The 15,776-nt window shown below is 34.4% G+C and overlaps 1 pseudogene; it reads right to left on the bottom strand.

Annotated features, from left to right (window-relative positions):
• Nucleotides 1-8,125: 8,125 nt before the first annotated feature.
• LOC141512009 (S-formylglutathione hydrolase pseudogene) lies at nt 8,126-10,075 on the bottom strand (annotated as a pseudogene).
• Nucleotides 10,076-15,776: the final 5,701 nt, after the last annotated feature.

The raw sequence follows: 15,776 nt of genomic DNA, 5'->3' as shown, positions 1-15,776 counted from the left end.
TAAAAAAATGGAATCTGGAAACTAATGACTTCATGAAACAACACGAATCTGTTAGACAAAACCAAAAAACTGAAAAAAAATAGAAGAAAATGTAAAATACTCATTGACAAAAGCACTGTCCTCAATAATAGTTCCAGGAGAGACAACATAAGAATCATTGGGCTTCCTGAAAACATTGAAGCGAAAAAAAGTCTGGACTTAATATTATAGCATTTGGTGATGGAAAATTACCCCAATTTCATGGATCCAGAGGGCAAGATAGCTATTTAAATAATTCATTGATTGCCTCCTGAAAGAGATTCCCAAAATGAAAACAACAAGGAATATTGTGGCCAAATTCCAGAACTATCAGATAAAAGATAAAAGATAAAATTCTGAAATCAGCCATAAAGAAACAATTTAGATGCTACGGAGCCACAGTAAGGATTACACAGGACCTGGCTACATCATCATTAAGGGACTGAAGAGCCTGTAATTTGATATTCTGAAGAGCAAGGGGGCCTGGAATGCAGTCAAGCATTAATTAGTTGGTAAAACTGAGTCATCTCTTCCAGGGGAAAAGATAGACATTCAATGAAATAGGAGACTTCCAATTTTTCCTTATGGAAAGACCAGAGCTAAATACAGTCACATGAAAAGGTAAAAGAGGGGGGAAAACTGCTATCCAATAAGATGAATTTGACTATATCTCCACCTGGGAGAAAGATTCTCATAACTCTTGAGAATTGTAACTCTATTTGAGAGACTATAGCCAGAAGCGATGAACACTCATGACTTAATTGTGACTCTGATAGAATGATTTAAAAACAACATGTCCATAAAAAGAGGGGGACAGTAAAGAGATGGGAGAATGGAGTTGATTGGATGGGGCAAATCACATTATATGAAAAGGTACAAAGGACCTATTGCAATAGAGGAGAAGAAGCGAGAAGGTGAGAACTTCCTGAATCTTACTCTCATCAGATTTGGCTTAATACACACACACACACACACACACACACACACACACACACACACAGTTAAGAAACTTTCTTACCTTTCAAATATTAAAAGGGAAAAACGGAAGGGGGGGAGGAAAAGAGGAACTAACAGAAAGAAGGGGAGGAAGAGGAGGCAAAGGGAAAATCTAAAGAAAGGTGAAGGATTTGGATATAATGGGACAAAAACACTGATGTGGTTGTATTCAGAAACAAAATACTGGCAAATATAGATAAAGTGAAAAAAAAAAGAAAAAATACAGAAGAATGATAGCATGGAGGGCAATAAAGAGTTAGTAATTATAACTTTGAATGTAAATGGGATGAAATCTCTCATAAAATATAAGCAGATAGTAGAGTAGATTAAAAAGCAGAATCCTAAAATATGTTGATTATAAGAAATTCATTTGAAGCAAAAAAGACACATGTATAGAATAAAGGTAAAAGTTTGGAGCAAAACATATTTTGCTTCAGTTGAAGTGAAAAAAGGAGGGGTAACAACCTGTATCTCAGACAGAACAGCTGCTATATATACATATATACAAATACATACATACATATATATATATATATATATATATATATATATATATATATATATATGTGTGTGTGTGTGTGTGTGTGTGTGTGTGCGTGCGTGTGTGTGCATATGTATGTATATATATCTATATCTATATATATATCTATATATATCATTAAAAGAGATGAGGAAGGAAACTATATCCTCCTAAATGCTACCATAGCAAATGGAGCAAGTTCAATACTAAATATGCAGGCACCAAGTGGTATAGCATCCAAATTTGTAGAGGAGAAGTTGAATGAGTTATAGGAAGACATAGACAGGTGTGAGGCCTCAACCTCCTCTGCTCAGATTTAGAAAAATATAAACATAAAATGAACAAGAAGGAATTTAAGGAGGTAAATAGAATGTTAGAAAACTTAGAAGTTATCGCTTCTGGCTATATTCTCTCAAATAGAGTTACAATTCTCACTTAGGAGAAAATTAAATATGGATTGAAAGGAATATTTTTTTCCCCTGCAGTACATGGCATTTATACAAAAATTCACCATGTACTAGGGCATAAAACTTTATAATCAAATGCAGAAAGGAAGAAATGATGAATACAACCTTCTTAGATCATAATGCAATAAAAATCACATGCAATAATGGGCCATGGAGAGATAGACCTAAAAGTAATTGGAAACTAAATGACCTCATTTAAAAGAATGAATGGATCAAAGAACAAATTATAGAAAGTATTAATAATTTCATCCTAGGTGTGGCTAGGTGGTGCAGTGGATAAAGCACCAACCCTGGAGTCAGGAGTACCTGAGTTCAAATCCAGCCTCAAACACTTTATAATTACCTAGCTGCATGGCCTTGGTCAAGCCACTTAATCCCATTTGCCTTGCATAAACCTAAATAATAATGATAATAATACTACTAATAATAGTAATAATAATAATTTCATCCTAGACAATGGCAATAATAAGACAACATACCAAAACTTATGGGTTACAACCAAGGCACTTGTCAGTGGATATATTATATCTTTAAATGCTAATTTGAATAAATTACAGAAAGAAGAATTCAATGAACTAAACATGCAGCTAAAATAATTAGAGAAAGAACAAATTAAAAACTCTCAATTAAATATAAAATTATAAATCCTAAATATTAAAAGAGAAATTAAAATCTAAAGCAAGAAAACAATTGAACTAATAAATGAAACCAAGAGTGGGTTGGTTTTATGAAAAAAACCCCAATAAAATTGATAAAACTCTTATTAATTTCATTAAAAAAGGAACTAAGAAAAGCAAATTTCAAGTATCACAAATGAAAAAGCCAAACTCACCACCAATGGAGAGAAAATTAAAGTAATAATTTGAAATAATTTTTCCCAAATTTATGCCAATAAATTTGATAATCTAAGTAAAATGCATGAATATTTACAAAAACATGAGTTACCCAGGTTAAATGAAAAGGAAATTAAATACCTAAATAACCTTATCTCAGAAAAAAGAAATTCAACAAGCCATTATTGAACTCCCTAAGAAAATATTTCCAGGACCAGATGACTTTACAAATGAATTCTATCAAATATTTAAGGAACAATTAATTCTAAATCTATATAAACTCTTTGGAAAAATAGGTGAAGATGGAACTCTACCTAACTCTTTCTATGGCACCAATGTGGAACGGATACCTAAACCAGGAAGAGTTAAAACAGAATGAAAATTATAGACCTATCTCCCTAATGAATATAGATTCAAAAATCTTTAATAAAATCTTAGCAAAGAGATTACAACACGTTATCACTAGGATAATACATTTATAACCAACCAAAATTTATCTCAGAAATCATTTGATTATCTCAATAAATACTGAAAAATACTTTGACAAAAATACTACCCCCATTCCTACTAAAAACTAGAGAACACTGGAATAAATGTATTGTTCCTTAGAATGATTAGCAGAATCTATCTGAAACCATCAAGCATTGTATGCGAATGGAATAAACTAGAGACATTCCTAATAAGATGAGGGATGAAACAAGGATACCCATTATCATCACTGCTATTCAATATTGTATTAGAAATATTAGCTTCAGCAATAAGAGAAGAAAAAGAAATTGAAGGAATTATAATTGGGAAGGAAGAAACAAAACTCTGACTTTTTGCAGATGACACGATGTTATACCTAAAGAATCCTAAAATGTTATCTAAAAAACTGCTAGAAACAGTTAGTAAATTTAGCAAAGTCACAGGATATAAAATAAACCCTCATAAATTCTCAGCATTTCTTTATATTACTAGAAAATTATGGCAATAAGAGTTAGAAAGAGAAATCCCATTTAAAGTAATTTCAGACAATATAAAATACTTGGGAGTCTACCTGCCCAGACAGTCTTAGAAACTCTATGAGTTTTTTTCACTTTTCACACAAATAAAATCAGATTTAAGTAACTGGGCAAATATCAACTGCTCATGGATAGGTTAAGGTAATATAATAAAAGTGACAATTCTACCTAAATCAAACTACTTATTTAGTGCCTTATCAATCAATTCCAAAATATTACTTTAATGATTTAGAAAAAATTTAAGTGAATTTAAGTGGAGAAAAAAAGGTCAAGTATTTCCAGGGAGTTAATGTAAAAAAGTGCAAAAGAAGGTGACTTGGCCCTACCAGATCTAAAATTATATTATAAAGCATCAGTCATCAGAATTGTCTGGTACTGGCTGAGAAAAAGAGTGGTGAATCAGTGGAACAGACTAGGTGCACAAGAGATAGTAGGAAATAATTATAGTAATTTGCTTTTTGATAAAACCAAAGAGTCCTGCTTCTGGAATAAAAAGTCTCTCTTTGATAAAAACTGTTGGGATAATTGGAAGTTAGTATGGAAGAAACTTGGATTAGACCAGCATCTCACACCCTATCTCAAGAGTAAATAAAAATGCGTACAGGATTTAGGCATTAAAGCCAATATTATAAGCAAAAATGGAGAACAAGGAATAGTTTAACTGGCAGATCTATGGAAAGGGAAGCAGTTTATGACCAAAGAAGAGATGGAAAACATCATTTAAAAACAAACTAGATTATTTTAATTATATTAAATTAAAAAGATTTTTCACAAACAAAACTACTTTAACCAAGATCAAAAGAAATGTAGTAAATTGGGGAACAATTTTTACAACTAATATTTCTGACAAAGGAATAATTTCTAAAATATATAGAGAGCTTAGTCAAATTAATAAAAAAAAACCCAAGCCATTCCTCCATTGACAAATGGTCAAAGGATATACAAAAACAATGTATAGATGTGTAAATAAAACCAGTGCATACTCATATGAAAAATTGTTCTAAATAATTACTTATTAGAGAAATGCAAATTAAAGCATCTCTAAGATATCAGCTGATTCCTCTTATACAGGTCAATATGACCAGAAAGGACAAAGATCAATTTTGGAAGGGATGTGGGAAATCTGGGACACTAATTCATTGTTGGTGGAACTGTGAACTCATTCAACTTTTCTGAGGGAAGTTTGGAATTACATCCAAAGGACAATAAAAATGTGCACATCCTTTAATACAGCAATACCACTACTGGATCTATACCATGAAGAGATCATGAGAAAGGGTAAAAACATCACTTATACAAAAATATTCTTTGCAGCCCTGTTTGTGGTGACAAAGAATTGTAAATTGAGTCAATGTCCATCAATGTGGGAATGACTGAACAAATTGTGGTATATGTATGTTTTGAAACACTATTGTTCCATTAGAAACCAGGAGTGATGGGAATTCAGAGAAGTCTGGAAGGATTTATATGAACTGATGCTGAGTAAGATGAGTAGAACCAGAAGAACATTGTTCATAATAACAGCAACAAGGGGTTGATAATTGATCTTAATGAACTTGCTCATTTCATCAGTGCATTAACCAGGGACAATTTTAGAATATCAGCAATGGAGAGTACCATCTCTTTCTAAAGAAATAATTGTGGAGTTTAAACAAAGATGAGAGACTATTACCTTTAATTTAAAATTTTTTTTAACTTATTATGGAATTTTGCTCTCTCTTATATTTCATTTTTTTCCTTTTGGATATCATTTTTCTCTCACATTCACTTTTGATCAATGTATAGCATGGAAACAATGTAAAGACTATAACTGCCTTCTGGGGGGGGAAGCAAGATCAAAGGAAAAAATTGTAAAATTCAAGAAATACAACTATAATAAAAAATCAATCAATGGGTTATCAAACTTTTTATATAAAATCAACTTCTCGTTTTATTATCAGTTTAATGGCTTTCTTACTTTCAATTTTATTAATCATTCCTATGATATTTAAGATTTCCTATTTGGTCTTTAATTAGGGATTTTTAATTTGTTCTTTTTCTAGTGTTCAAATTGCACACCTAATTCATTGATTTGCTCTTTCTCTCTATTACTGATGTACAAATTAAGAGATACATTTTTCCATTTACTACGTTGGCTGCATCCACAAATTTTGAAATTGATTACTTTATTGATTTCTTCTTTGACTTATTCATTAAGATTGCATTATTTAAGTTTCAATTTTTTAATTTTATTTTTAAATTTTTCTCCTAGCTGTATGCAAAAGCAAATTTCAGTATTTACTTCCAAAACCTTGAGTTCCAAATTCTCTTCCTTCCCCACCCCAATCTCCCCACTGAGAAAGGAAGTTACTTGGTGTAGATCAAAAATGTGTAGCCATCAAAAACATTACACAATAGTCATATTGTAAAAGTAACCATAACCCTCCCCCTCTCCCCCCACAAAGAAAAAGAAACTTCAAGAAAAATAAAGTGAGGGAAAAACGTATGCTTCATTCTTTATTCAGATGTCATCAGTTCTGTCTTTAAGATGGACAGCATTCTTTATCATAAGTCCATAAGAGAAATTGCTTCAATATTTTTCATACAGTTGTTATTGTTAGTTTCATTTCCTTTGATCCATTTCCCCCACCACAATTTAATCTGTTCTTTCTCTCCTTTCACCTTGCCCCTCCCCCTAAAAGTGTTTTTCATCTGACAACCCTCTCCCATACTCTTCCCTTTCTTCTGTCATCTTCATCCTCCCTCCCTTCCCCTTCCTTTTTCTACCATCCCTTCCCTCTCCTATTTTCCTCTAAAGTAAATAGATTTCTATACCAAATTGAGTGTGATGTTATTCCCTCTCTGAGACACTTCCAATGAGAGGAAGACTCAATTGTTCTCCCTCACCTTCCCTCTTCCACTCCACTGAAACAACTTTTTCTTGCCTCTTTTATGTGAAATACTTACCTTTTCTTTCCCTTTCTCACAGTACATTCCTTTCTCCCCTATTAACTCCATCTTTTTTAATATATTGTACCTTCAAATTCAACTCCCCCCACGCCTTGTCTAAATGTGCTCCTGCTAACTGCCCTAATAAATGAAAAAGTTCATATGAATTATCAGGATCATCTCCCCATGCAGGAATACAAGCTGTTCAACATCATTAAATTTCTTTTGATTTGCCCTTCCCATCCATCATGCTTCTTCTGAGTTCTGTATTTGAAGATCAAACTTTCTATTCAGCTCTGGTCATTTCATCATGAAAGTTTGAAAGTTCCTGATTTCATTGAATGTCCATCTTTTCCCCTGAAAGAGTATGTTCAATGCTGTTGGATATTTGATTTTTGGTTGTAATCCAAGCTCTTTTGCCTTTTGGAATATCATATTCCAAGCCCTTCAAGATCTTAATGTAGAAGCTCTTAATCTTGTATTATCTTGACTCTAGCTCCACAATATTTGAATTATTTTTCCCATTTATAATATTTTCTCCTTGTCTTGGGACTTTTTAAATTTGGATATAATATTCCAGGCAGTTTTCATTTTGGGATCTCTTTCAGTAGGTGATTTGTGGTTTCTTTTAATTTCTATTCTACCCTCTAATGCTAGGATATCAGGGCAGTTTTTCTGGAAAGTTTCTTGAAAAATGATATCTAGGCTCCTTTTTTTGGTCATGACTTTCAGGTTGTCCAGTATTTTTTTAATGATCTCTTCTGGATCTGTTGTCCAGGTTAGTTGTTTTTTCCAAAGAGATATTTCACATTTTCTTTCACTTTTTCATTCATTTGATTTAACTTTATTATTTCTTGATTTCTCAGTCATTAGCTTCCTTTACCTCCATTCTACATTTTGAGGAATTATTTGTTCAGAGAGCTTTTGTATTTCCTTTTCCATTTGACCAATTCTGCTTTTTAAGGCATTCTTCTCCTCAATGGCCTTTTGGACTGTTTTTCTCATTTGACCCAAGTTGTTTTGTTTTTTTTTTTTGCATTAAGTAAGTCTCTTTATTCAATACTGAAATACAATTCCATAATTTAGTTCTCTAAGAACTGATACACCCAATGATCAACAATTTATTGTTATGTCATCAAGTACATCTGAATTGCTGTATTCTTTACAATCAACTGAGATAATTACATAGTCTACGATCCTTTACACATGATTTTAAAGAGATTTCAAACTGTCCCTAGGTTATGACAAGTCTTCTACCAGGGTATTTATGGGGAACAAAAAGGAATCAGATTACTTGATTTTATCTATCTATCTATCTATATTCAGGTTGGAGTCAACCTTTGATAAAAATTAGAAGCTTTATGCATTAAAGTATTTTGCATGATGTCTGATGTGACCATTAATAAAAGTTGCAATGAAATAGTAGTTATGATCATATCCCTCTTGCAATCTATAAACGACTGGAATTTTCTTTTCTGCAGAGGCAGCTATAAAGTTATCAGGAAGTAATTGCTCATCTTTAAGAAACTGGTCATCTTTGCCTTGATCAATTAAAATGTCCAACTGAGAATCTGGATAAGACTTGACCAGATGAATGGCATCATATGCCTTCCACTTACTTTGATCTGATTCTAAATATCCACTGAAGGATTTTTTCCTCCAAGGGCAGAGCATTGGTTTGCAGATTGGAGAGAATGCTGACACATATTTATATTTTTCTGGATTTTTCAAAGCACAGTTGAGAGCCCCATGTCCTCCTGTAGAATGGCCAAAAATAGATGTCTTTTTTGGATGAGTGGGAAAATTGGACAGCTCATCTATTATATAACAATATATCCTAAAGTTCATTTTCCAAGGTTCTTCAATGGTATTCACAAAAAAAACCCAGCTCCAGTACCAGAGTCCCAGCTGTCATCTTCTTCTTTAATACTGCAGCCTCATGGACTTGGGTTGGGTGCAATGCGAATGAGGCCATGTTTTGCTGCAGCTTGATGATAACCAGTTTTTGTGATAAAATTTTGTTCTGTGCAAGTTAAGCCATACAACCAGTAAAGTACTGGACATTTTTCAGTTTCTGGCTTTGGTGGTAAGTAGATTCCAAATATCATTTTGCATTTTAACTCCACCCTGTCATGCTCATATACTTTCTGAAATCTCTCAAAGCACTTGTTACTTGAAATTTATTTCAAGATTATAGTTTCTTTGCTATTCAGTTGCTACTATTTTCCTACTCACTGATAGAAGATGACTGTCAAAAGATGTATGATTCAGCCTCATTTTTCTTATCTAGGCTGTTGTAGGCCACTAGAGACAGCAGGGAGAAGGGAGAGGGATGTCAGAAGGGGAGGAGCTGCAGCCCCACCACGGCCCTGGTCTCCCACCCAATTGATTTTTAAGATATTACTTTCTTCAGTAATTTTTTGAATCTCTATCACCAAGCTGCTGACTTGGTTTTCATGATTTTCCCACATTGATCACATTTCTCTTCCCAACTTTTCCTCTACCTCCCTTACTTGATTTTCAAAATCTTTTTTGAGCTCTTCCATAGCCTGAAACCAATTCATAATTTTCTTGGAGATTTTGGATTCATAACTTTGACTTTGTCAAATTCCTATTATATTCTGAGTGTGTATTTGATCTTCTGCATAACCCAAGTAATTGTCTATGGTCATTTTTTTCTTATGCTGCTTGTTCAGTTCTTCAGGCTATGACTTTATTTTAAGTCTTTGTTAAGGTTGGCCTCTGCTTCAGTGGAGAATGCACTGTCCCAGGCTCTTTAGGGTTTTTGCAGCTGCCCCCCCCCCCATTACAGACACCCAGAGATCTGCAAGTTCTAAATTCCTTCAAGGTCTTATGACAGTCTATGAGTCTTGCCCTGTGCTCTTGTCTATGGATGACCACAAGTACTACTTTCTTTTCTGAAACTGTGAGAAAGGTCCCTGTTCCACTGCAGGCAATAAGTGGTGCTTATTGGTTTTGTGGTGCTTCTGCTCCTTTTTCTGAGACTGGGCCCCTAGACTATGACCTAGATCTAAGTAAGGGTGAAGCAACAGAGTCCTGCCTGAGGAATAGCAAAGAGACCACTGCAACTTCCCTGATCTCTTTGCCTTTGGATATTTAAGCATTCTGGAAGCATCTACTGGATGGCTTCCTAGGTCTTCTCTTAATCCCCTGGTGGTAGGTCTGCACTGAGGCCTGTGCTGGACTGGGCTAGACCCTCACTTTGATGTGACAGTTTTCTTGCTGTCCTTTCCTATTGTCCTTGGCAATTCCCAAGTTGAGAGGTCTGGAAATCACCACCACTGACATAGACACAGGCTGCAGGGGCCCAGGGGACCTAGGACTCTTTCTGGATGATTGTAGCCAGTTTGCTCCAGCATGGCCCAGGCTGCACTGTGGGCCCTTTCTAACCTCTCTGTTATAGACCCTTACAGATCTTCCAAGTTGTCTTGGGCTGGAAAGTTGTTTCATTCAGTCTTTTTGTGGGTTCTGCCAATATATAGAATTTAGTTATAGTCATTATGTAAAGGTATTTGGAGTGATTTGGGGCAGAGCTCTGGGAGTCCCTGCATTTGCTTTTGCCATCTTGGCTTTGCTTCCCAATTAATTTTTGAGCTATGTTTTTATGACTATTTATTGACTTATTGCTGTTGCATATATTTTTTCCTTCATTTCTTTTTTTATATTTATTTATTCTCTTTTATACAAATAATGTTTTTTATACATTAATAAAATATTCTTTTAAGAGTAAACAGAATACACCCTCCCCCCACAAAATATAGACTTGCTTTAGTGATAAAGTAAAGGGTAGAGAAAAAAATTAAAAGTAAAAAAATAATAGTAATAATTGTAGGTATGGCCAGGTGGCTCAATGGACAGAGCCCCAGTCCTAGAGCCAGGAGTACCTGAGCCCATATCTGGCTCCATACACCCAACAATTACCCAGCCATGTGTCATGCAAGCCATCCCAACCCTAATGCCCTGCAAAAACCAAAAAAAACCAAAAAAAAAGACCCAAAATAAAATAGTAGGGGTGGCTGGGTGGTGGACAGAGCATTGGCCCTTGAGCCAGGAGCACCTGGGTCCAATTCCAGCCTCAGACACACAAAGATCACCCTGCTATGAGGCTCCAGGCAGGCCACCCAGCCCTATTTGCCCCACACCACCCCAAATAATAATAATAAAAAATGTGCTTCAGTCTTTGCTCCAATACCTATAACTCTGTCGTGGGTGGATCACATTCTGTATGATAAGTCCATCATATCACAAAAGATACTTCCATATTTTTCCACCTTTGCCATTGCTGATCGCAACTCCATCCTTTTGTATTTCTCCACTACCATGTACTATATTTTCTCTCTCCTTTCACTCTGACTCTTCTGTAGGGTAGCTGAGTGACACAGCAGACAGATCCCTGGTCCTGGGGCCAAGAGGCCCCAAGGCCCCCTACCACCCCTTAGGCCCAGCATCCACCTGGCCCTATGGTCCAAGACAGGCCATCCAATTCCAGCCCCTTACAAGAAGTAAAAAGGAAAATGTGTTATATCTGACCACTATCCTCCCATGGTCCATCACTCACATTGCCCCCTTCCCCCTGTCCCCCTTCTCTCCTTCTTACTCCAGATGCCTATACTCCATTGAGTATATATGCTGTTTCCTCTCCTAGCCACCTCTGATGAGAGTGAAGTTTCCCTCATTCCCCCTTGCCTTCCACCATTCCATATCATTGCAATAGTTCATTGTAATAAAGAAGAATCTTATTATATGAAGCATCTTGGCCTATTCACCCTCTCCTTTTTCTTTCTCCTAATACATTTCCCTTTTTTCTATTGACTCCATTTTTACACCATATTTTATCTTTGAATTCTACTTTCTCCTGTGCTTCAGCTATAAAAGCTCCCTCTACCTGCTCTATTAACTGAGAAGGTTCATATGAGTATTATCAATGTCATTTTTCTATACAGGAATACATGCAGTTCATTATATATATATATATATATATATATATATATGTATATATATATATACATACATATATATATATATATATATATATATATATATATATATATATATATATATATTTAGGTTTTTGCAAGGCAAACAGGGTTAAGTGGCTTGCCCAAGGACACACAGCTAGGTAATTATTAAGTGTCTGAGACCAGATTTGAACCTAAGGTACTCCTGACTCCAGAGCTGGTGTTTTATCCACTATGCCACCTAGCCGCCCCTATTGCATATATTTTTAAAAGAGTGAATTTAATATTTCCACTATCCTCCTGTTTTAAGGGTAGGTCAATTCCTTTCAAATTTATACTTGGGATTGTTAGCTGTATTAATTTTTTTCTTTACATTCTATTTTAATCATTTCTCTCAAAAACCACTTCTCTAATACATATTTATGTTGATATACAGGCTATTCAGAAGGTATATATTACTACTGTTTTTAGTTTCCTAATGTTTCTATTATTCTTGATCCCCTAAAATAGTTTCCTTCCTACTAGCAATTATTCAGAAAATCTTTTTATCAAATGTTGACAAAAGATAGTCTAGCAGAAACTAGAGTGATTAAAGAAATTTCAGTTACATGTCTGACATCACTTCTTCCAGAAATATGCACATGGTCTATGGAGATATTGGACAAATTTTCAAAATTTTTTAATTACTGGAAGTAATTTTCTCTCTGTAGAATCCATTTATGAATGCCTCTTGGCCTTACATTTGTTCAGTTTCCTGTTGAAATAATACATCACCAAAAGGTTCTATCTTATTATGAAGGTATTGTATTTGCTGCCTGGTCCAGGGTGTTGTTCCAAAATCATCTTGTGAAAAGATTCAAGGTTTTTCATTTTTGTTGTCACCTTTTTTATTTCTCTGAAGTCATATATTCAACTAAGTTGATCTCTCTGGTCCATTTGGATCATTTTCTTCTCATTTTTGATATGATTTTAGAAGGCATCTAGGTTGAACTGGAATCTTTCACTTTACTATCTTTTGCCAGGAGAAATCAGATTTTCAGGCAATTATCTGTTCACTCCTATTCATCCCAATTTATTTCTCACTACTCTACAAAATTTTCTTATTACAATAATCTCCATTTGTCTCATGAATGTGCAATTTTCCTTTTTTCTTCCATGCCTTCAGCAATACTGTCTTTATCTGGAATTCTTTCCATCCTCCCATGAAGTTATATATTTCCTCTCCATTCTCATAGTCCATCTTTTATATGAAATTATTCCTGATTAATACAGTCTTCATTGGTGTCTCTTTTCTGGGAATGATATAGTTTCAACGGTGTACTACATTATTTATCCCTTGGTTTTGAAGTACTCCATTCATGCTTTAGTTTTTTCTCCTCAAGCATCATCTAAAATCAAGGGTCATTTCTCAGACATCATATATATCTTCCAAGGCTATTGCAGAATGTTGGATGCCAGCACAGTAAGTGAATGGATGTTGGATTTGAATAAGTGGGAGTGATCCTTTCTCTGAGAGACTTTGGAGTTACTTTTAGAGGGAGTGAAGATCAAAGGAAAGAACATTAATCTGGAATCTAATGACTTGAATTTTAATCATGGATTTTCTGCTTAGGAGCTATTTGCATTTGAATAACTCATTTAACCTTGGGACTTAAATACATGTGATGGGGTTGAACTAGATAACCTCTAAGATATTTGAGAGATCTGAATCATAATCTTATAATATGGAAAATGAGCAGATTATAGACTTTGAAATGGCTTGGATCTGCAGTCATGAGAATATTACAATTTTTCCTTCGTTATTTTGGATCCAACTGCAATTTTTTTGTCCAATGTATCTAAGAAATTTTTTGTAATGGAGATATATTTGGAATTGCTTTTATCAACTAGATTGCAATTTCTAACGTAGGGAATCTTATTTATAGTTTCATTGTGATCACTGGAGAGTCCTTCATATTCATAGCATCAGCTTCTTTCCTAGAACATTTCCTGAAATAACAACCATTAAGATTGGCATGATGTTTGTGAACAGTTTCATCTCTTTAAATTTAACTATTTAAATTTACCTAATCTGTTTTTTAAATAAGTACATCATCTTTTTAATTAAATAATTTCTGGGTGATGCATATCTCTGCCTTCATGTTTGGGTATTTTATAACTTTCTGTTCCTTTGGGTTGGTCAACAGGCCCTTTAAGAATTCTTTTTCTGAATAGTGGAACAAAAATTCTAACCTCACTGATCTATTGTACAAAAATTTGCTGGGTTTTCTCTTCTTGACTTGATTCCCATTCAAAGAATTCTGTTGTAGCAAGGAAAGCTTTATTATGATCTCAATCTTGATCACTGAGGTGGTCATGTGACATAAAGGGACCGGAATATTGCCAGATGGAAAGACTCACTTATCTCCCAAGTTCACTATCCTTCACAAAGTCAGTTACTTGAGCCTTGTCTTCATTTTCATTTCTTTTCTTTAATATTTCATTTTTACTATATTAGGGTTGTTGATCTAAGTGGATAAAATACTATCTGAATAACTACAATGATGTGGCTAGTGATTTAGGACCAGACATTTTGGAGAGTGAAATCAAGTTGACCTTAAGAAGCATTGCTAACAATAAGGTTATTAAGAGTTAAATGAATTCCAATTGGAACTATTTAAAATCCTAAAAGATGATGATATTAAAGTGTTCCATTTAATATAGAAGAAAATTTGGAAAAACCAAACCATGGTCACTGAATTGGGAAAGATAAGTTTATGCCTCAATTCTAAAGAAGGACAATGCCAAAGAATGTTCATATGATTGTACACATTTCAGACTACCAGCAAGGATATGCTTAAGATTCTTCAAGCAAGGTTTTAGCAGTATGTAAATTGTGAAATATCAGAAGAGCAGGTGATTTTTGCAGAGACAAAGGAACTAGACATTAAATTGCCAAAATTTGCTGGATTAAGAGGGAAGCAAAGGTGTTCCAGAAAAAATCTACTTATGTGTCACTGACAGAACAAAAAAGTCTTGGACAACGTGGATCATAATAAAATGTGACAAGTCCTCAAAGGGATGGTCTTAATTATGTCCTGAGGATCCTCTGTGTAAGAAAAAGAAGAAATATTTAGAATTAAACATGAATTGTCACCTTATCTATTTAACTTATATACAGACTACATCATATGAAATGCCCAGCTGGATAAATCAAAAGCCAGAATTATGATTGCATGGAGAAATATCAACAGTCTCAGATACATAGATGATAACACTCTGATGGCAGAAAGTGAAGAAGAATTAAGAATGAGGGTGGAAGAGAAAAGTATAAAAGTTAACTTGAAGTTTAACAGAAAACAAACAAAAAAAACCCCTAAGATCTAGGCAACTAGTCTCATCACTTCTTGTCAAGTAGAAGGAGAAGAAATGGAAATAGTGTCAGATTTCACATTCTTGGGTTCAATTATCACTGTAGCTGTAGACTACAGTCATGAAATTTTTTTTAAAAATGCCTTCACCTTGGAAGGAAAGCTATCATTATCTTATATGAAATCCTTATTTCATTATTTCCCCTTTTGAATTCACCAGAGGCACATTATAAGCATCTTTCTGACAAATATCCATAATAGTCAAAGTTAGGTTTTTCCAGTAGGATGGCACTGAGAATTGGACTATAAAAAAGTTGAGCTCCACAGAATTGATGTTTATAGATTATAATGCTTCCCTAGGGAGAAGTGTGGTCACTGCTCTCCTGTTCTGCTTTCTGATTCTTACCCAAAAAGGACTCCTAATTCCTTGTATTGTGATGGATACTGATGCTCATGGTCCCTGATTCTTTAGAAAAGGAATACTCGTCAAGGCTTCCAATTCCTTCCTTTGGACTACAACTTGTAAGTAGGTATAACAAAGGGAGTTGCACAACTATTCTAGTCCTGTGTGTAGTACTAGCACCAGAATCCTTTGCAAATTTTTTTGTGTCCAATTCCCAGGTTTCTTGACTATCTGCCTTGTGAACCCCTAATATTGTTGTTGCTTCAGTTGCCACTGAC

Source organism: Macrotis lagotis, chromosome 2 (genome assembly GCF_037893015.1).
Source record: "Macrotis lagotis isolate mMagLag1 chromosome 2, bilby.v1.9.chrom.fasta, whole genome shotgun sequence".
NCBI classification, from domain to species: Eukaryota; Metazoa; Chordata; class Mammalia; order Peramelemorphia; family Peramelidae; genus Macrotis; species Macrotis lagotis.
This window is presented reverse-complemented; position numbering and strand designations above follow the sequence as displayed.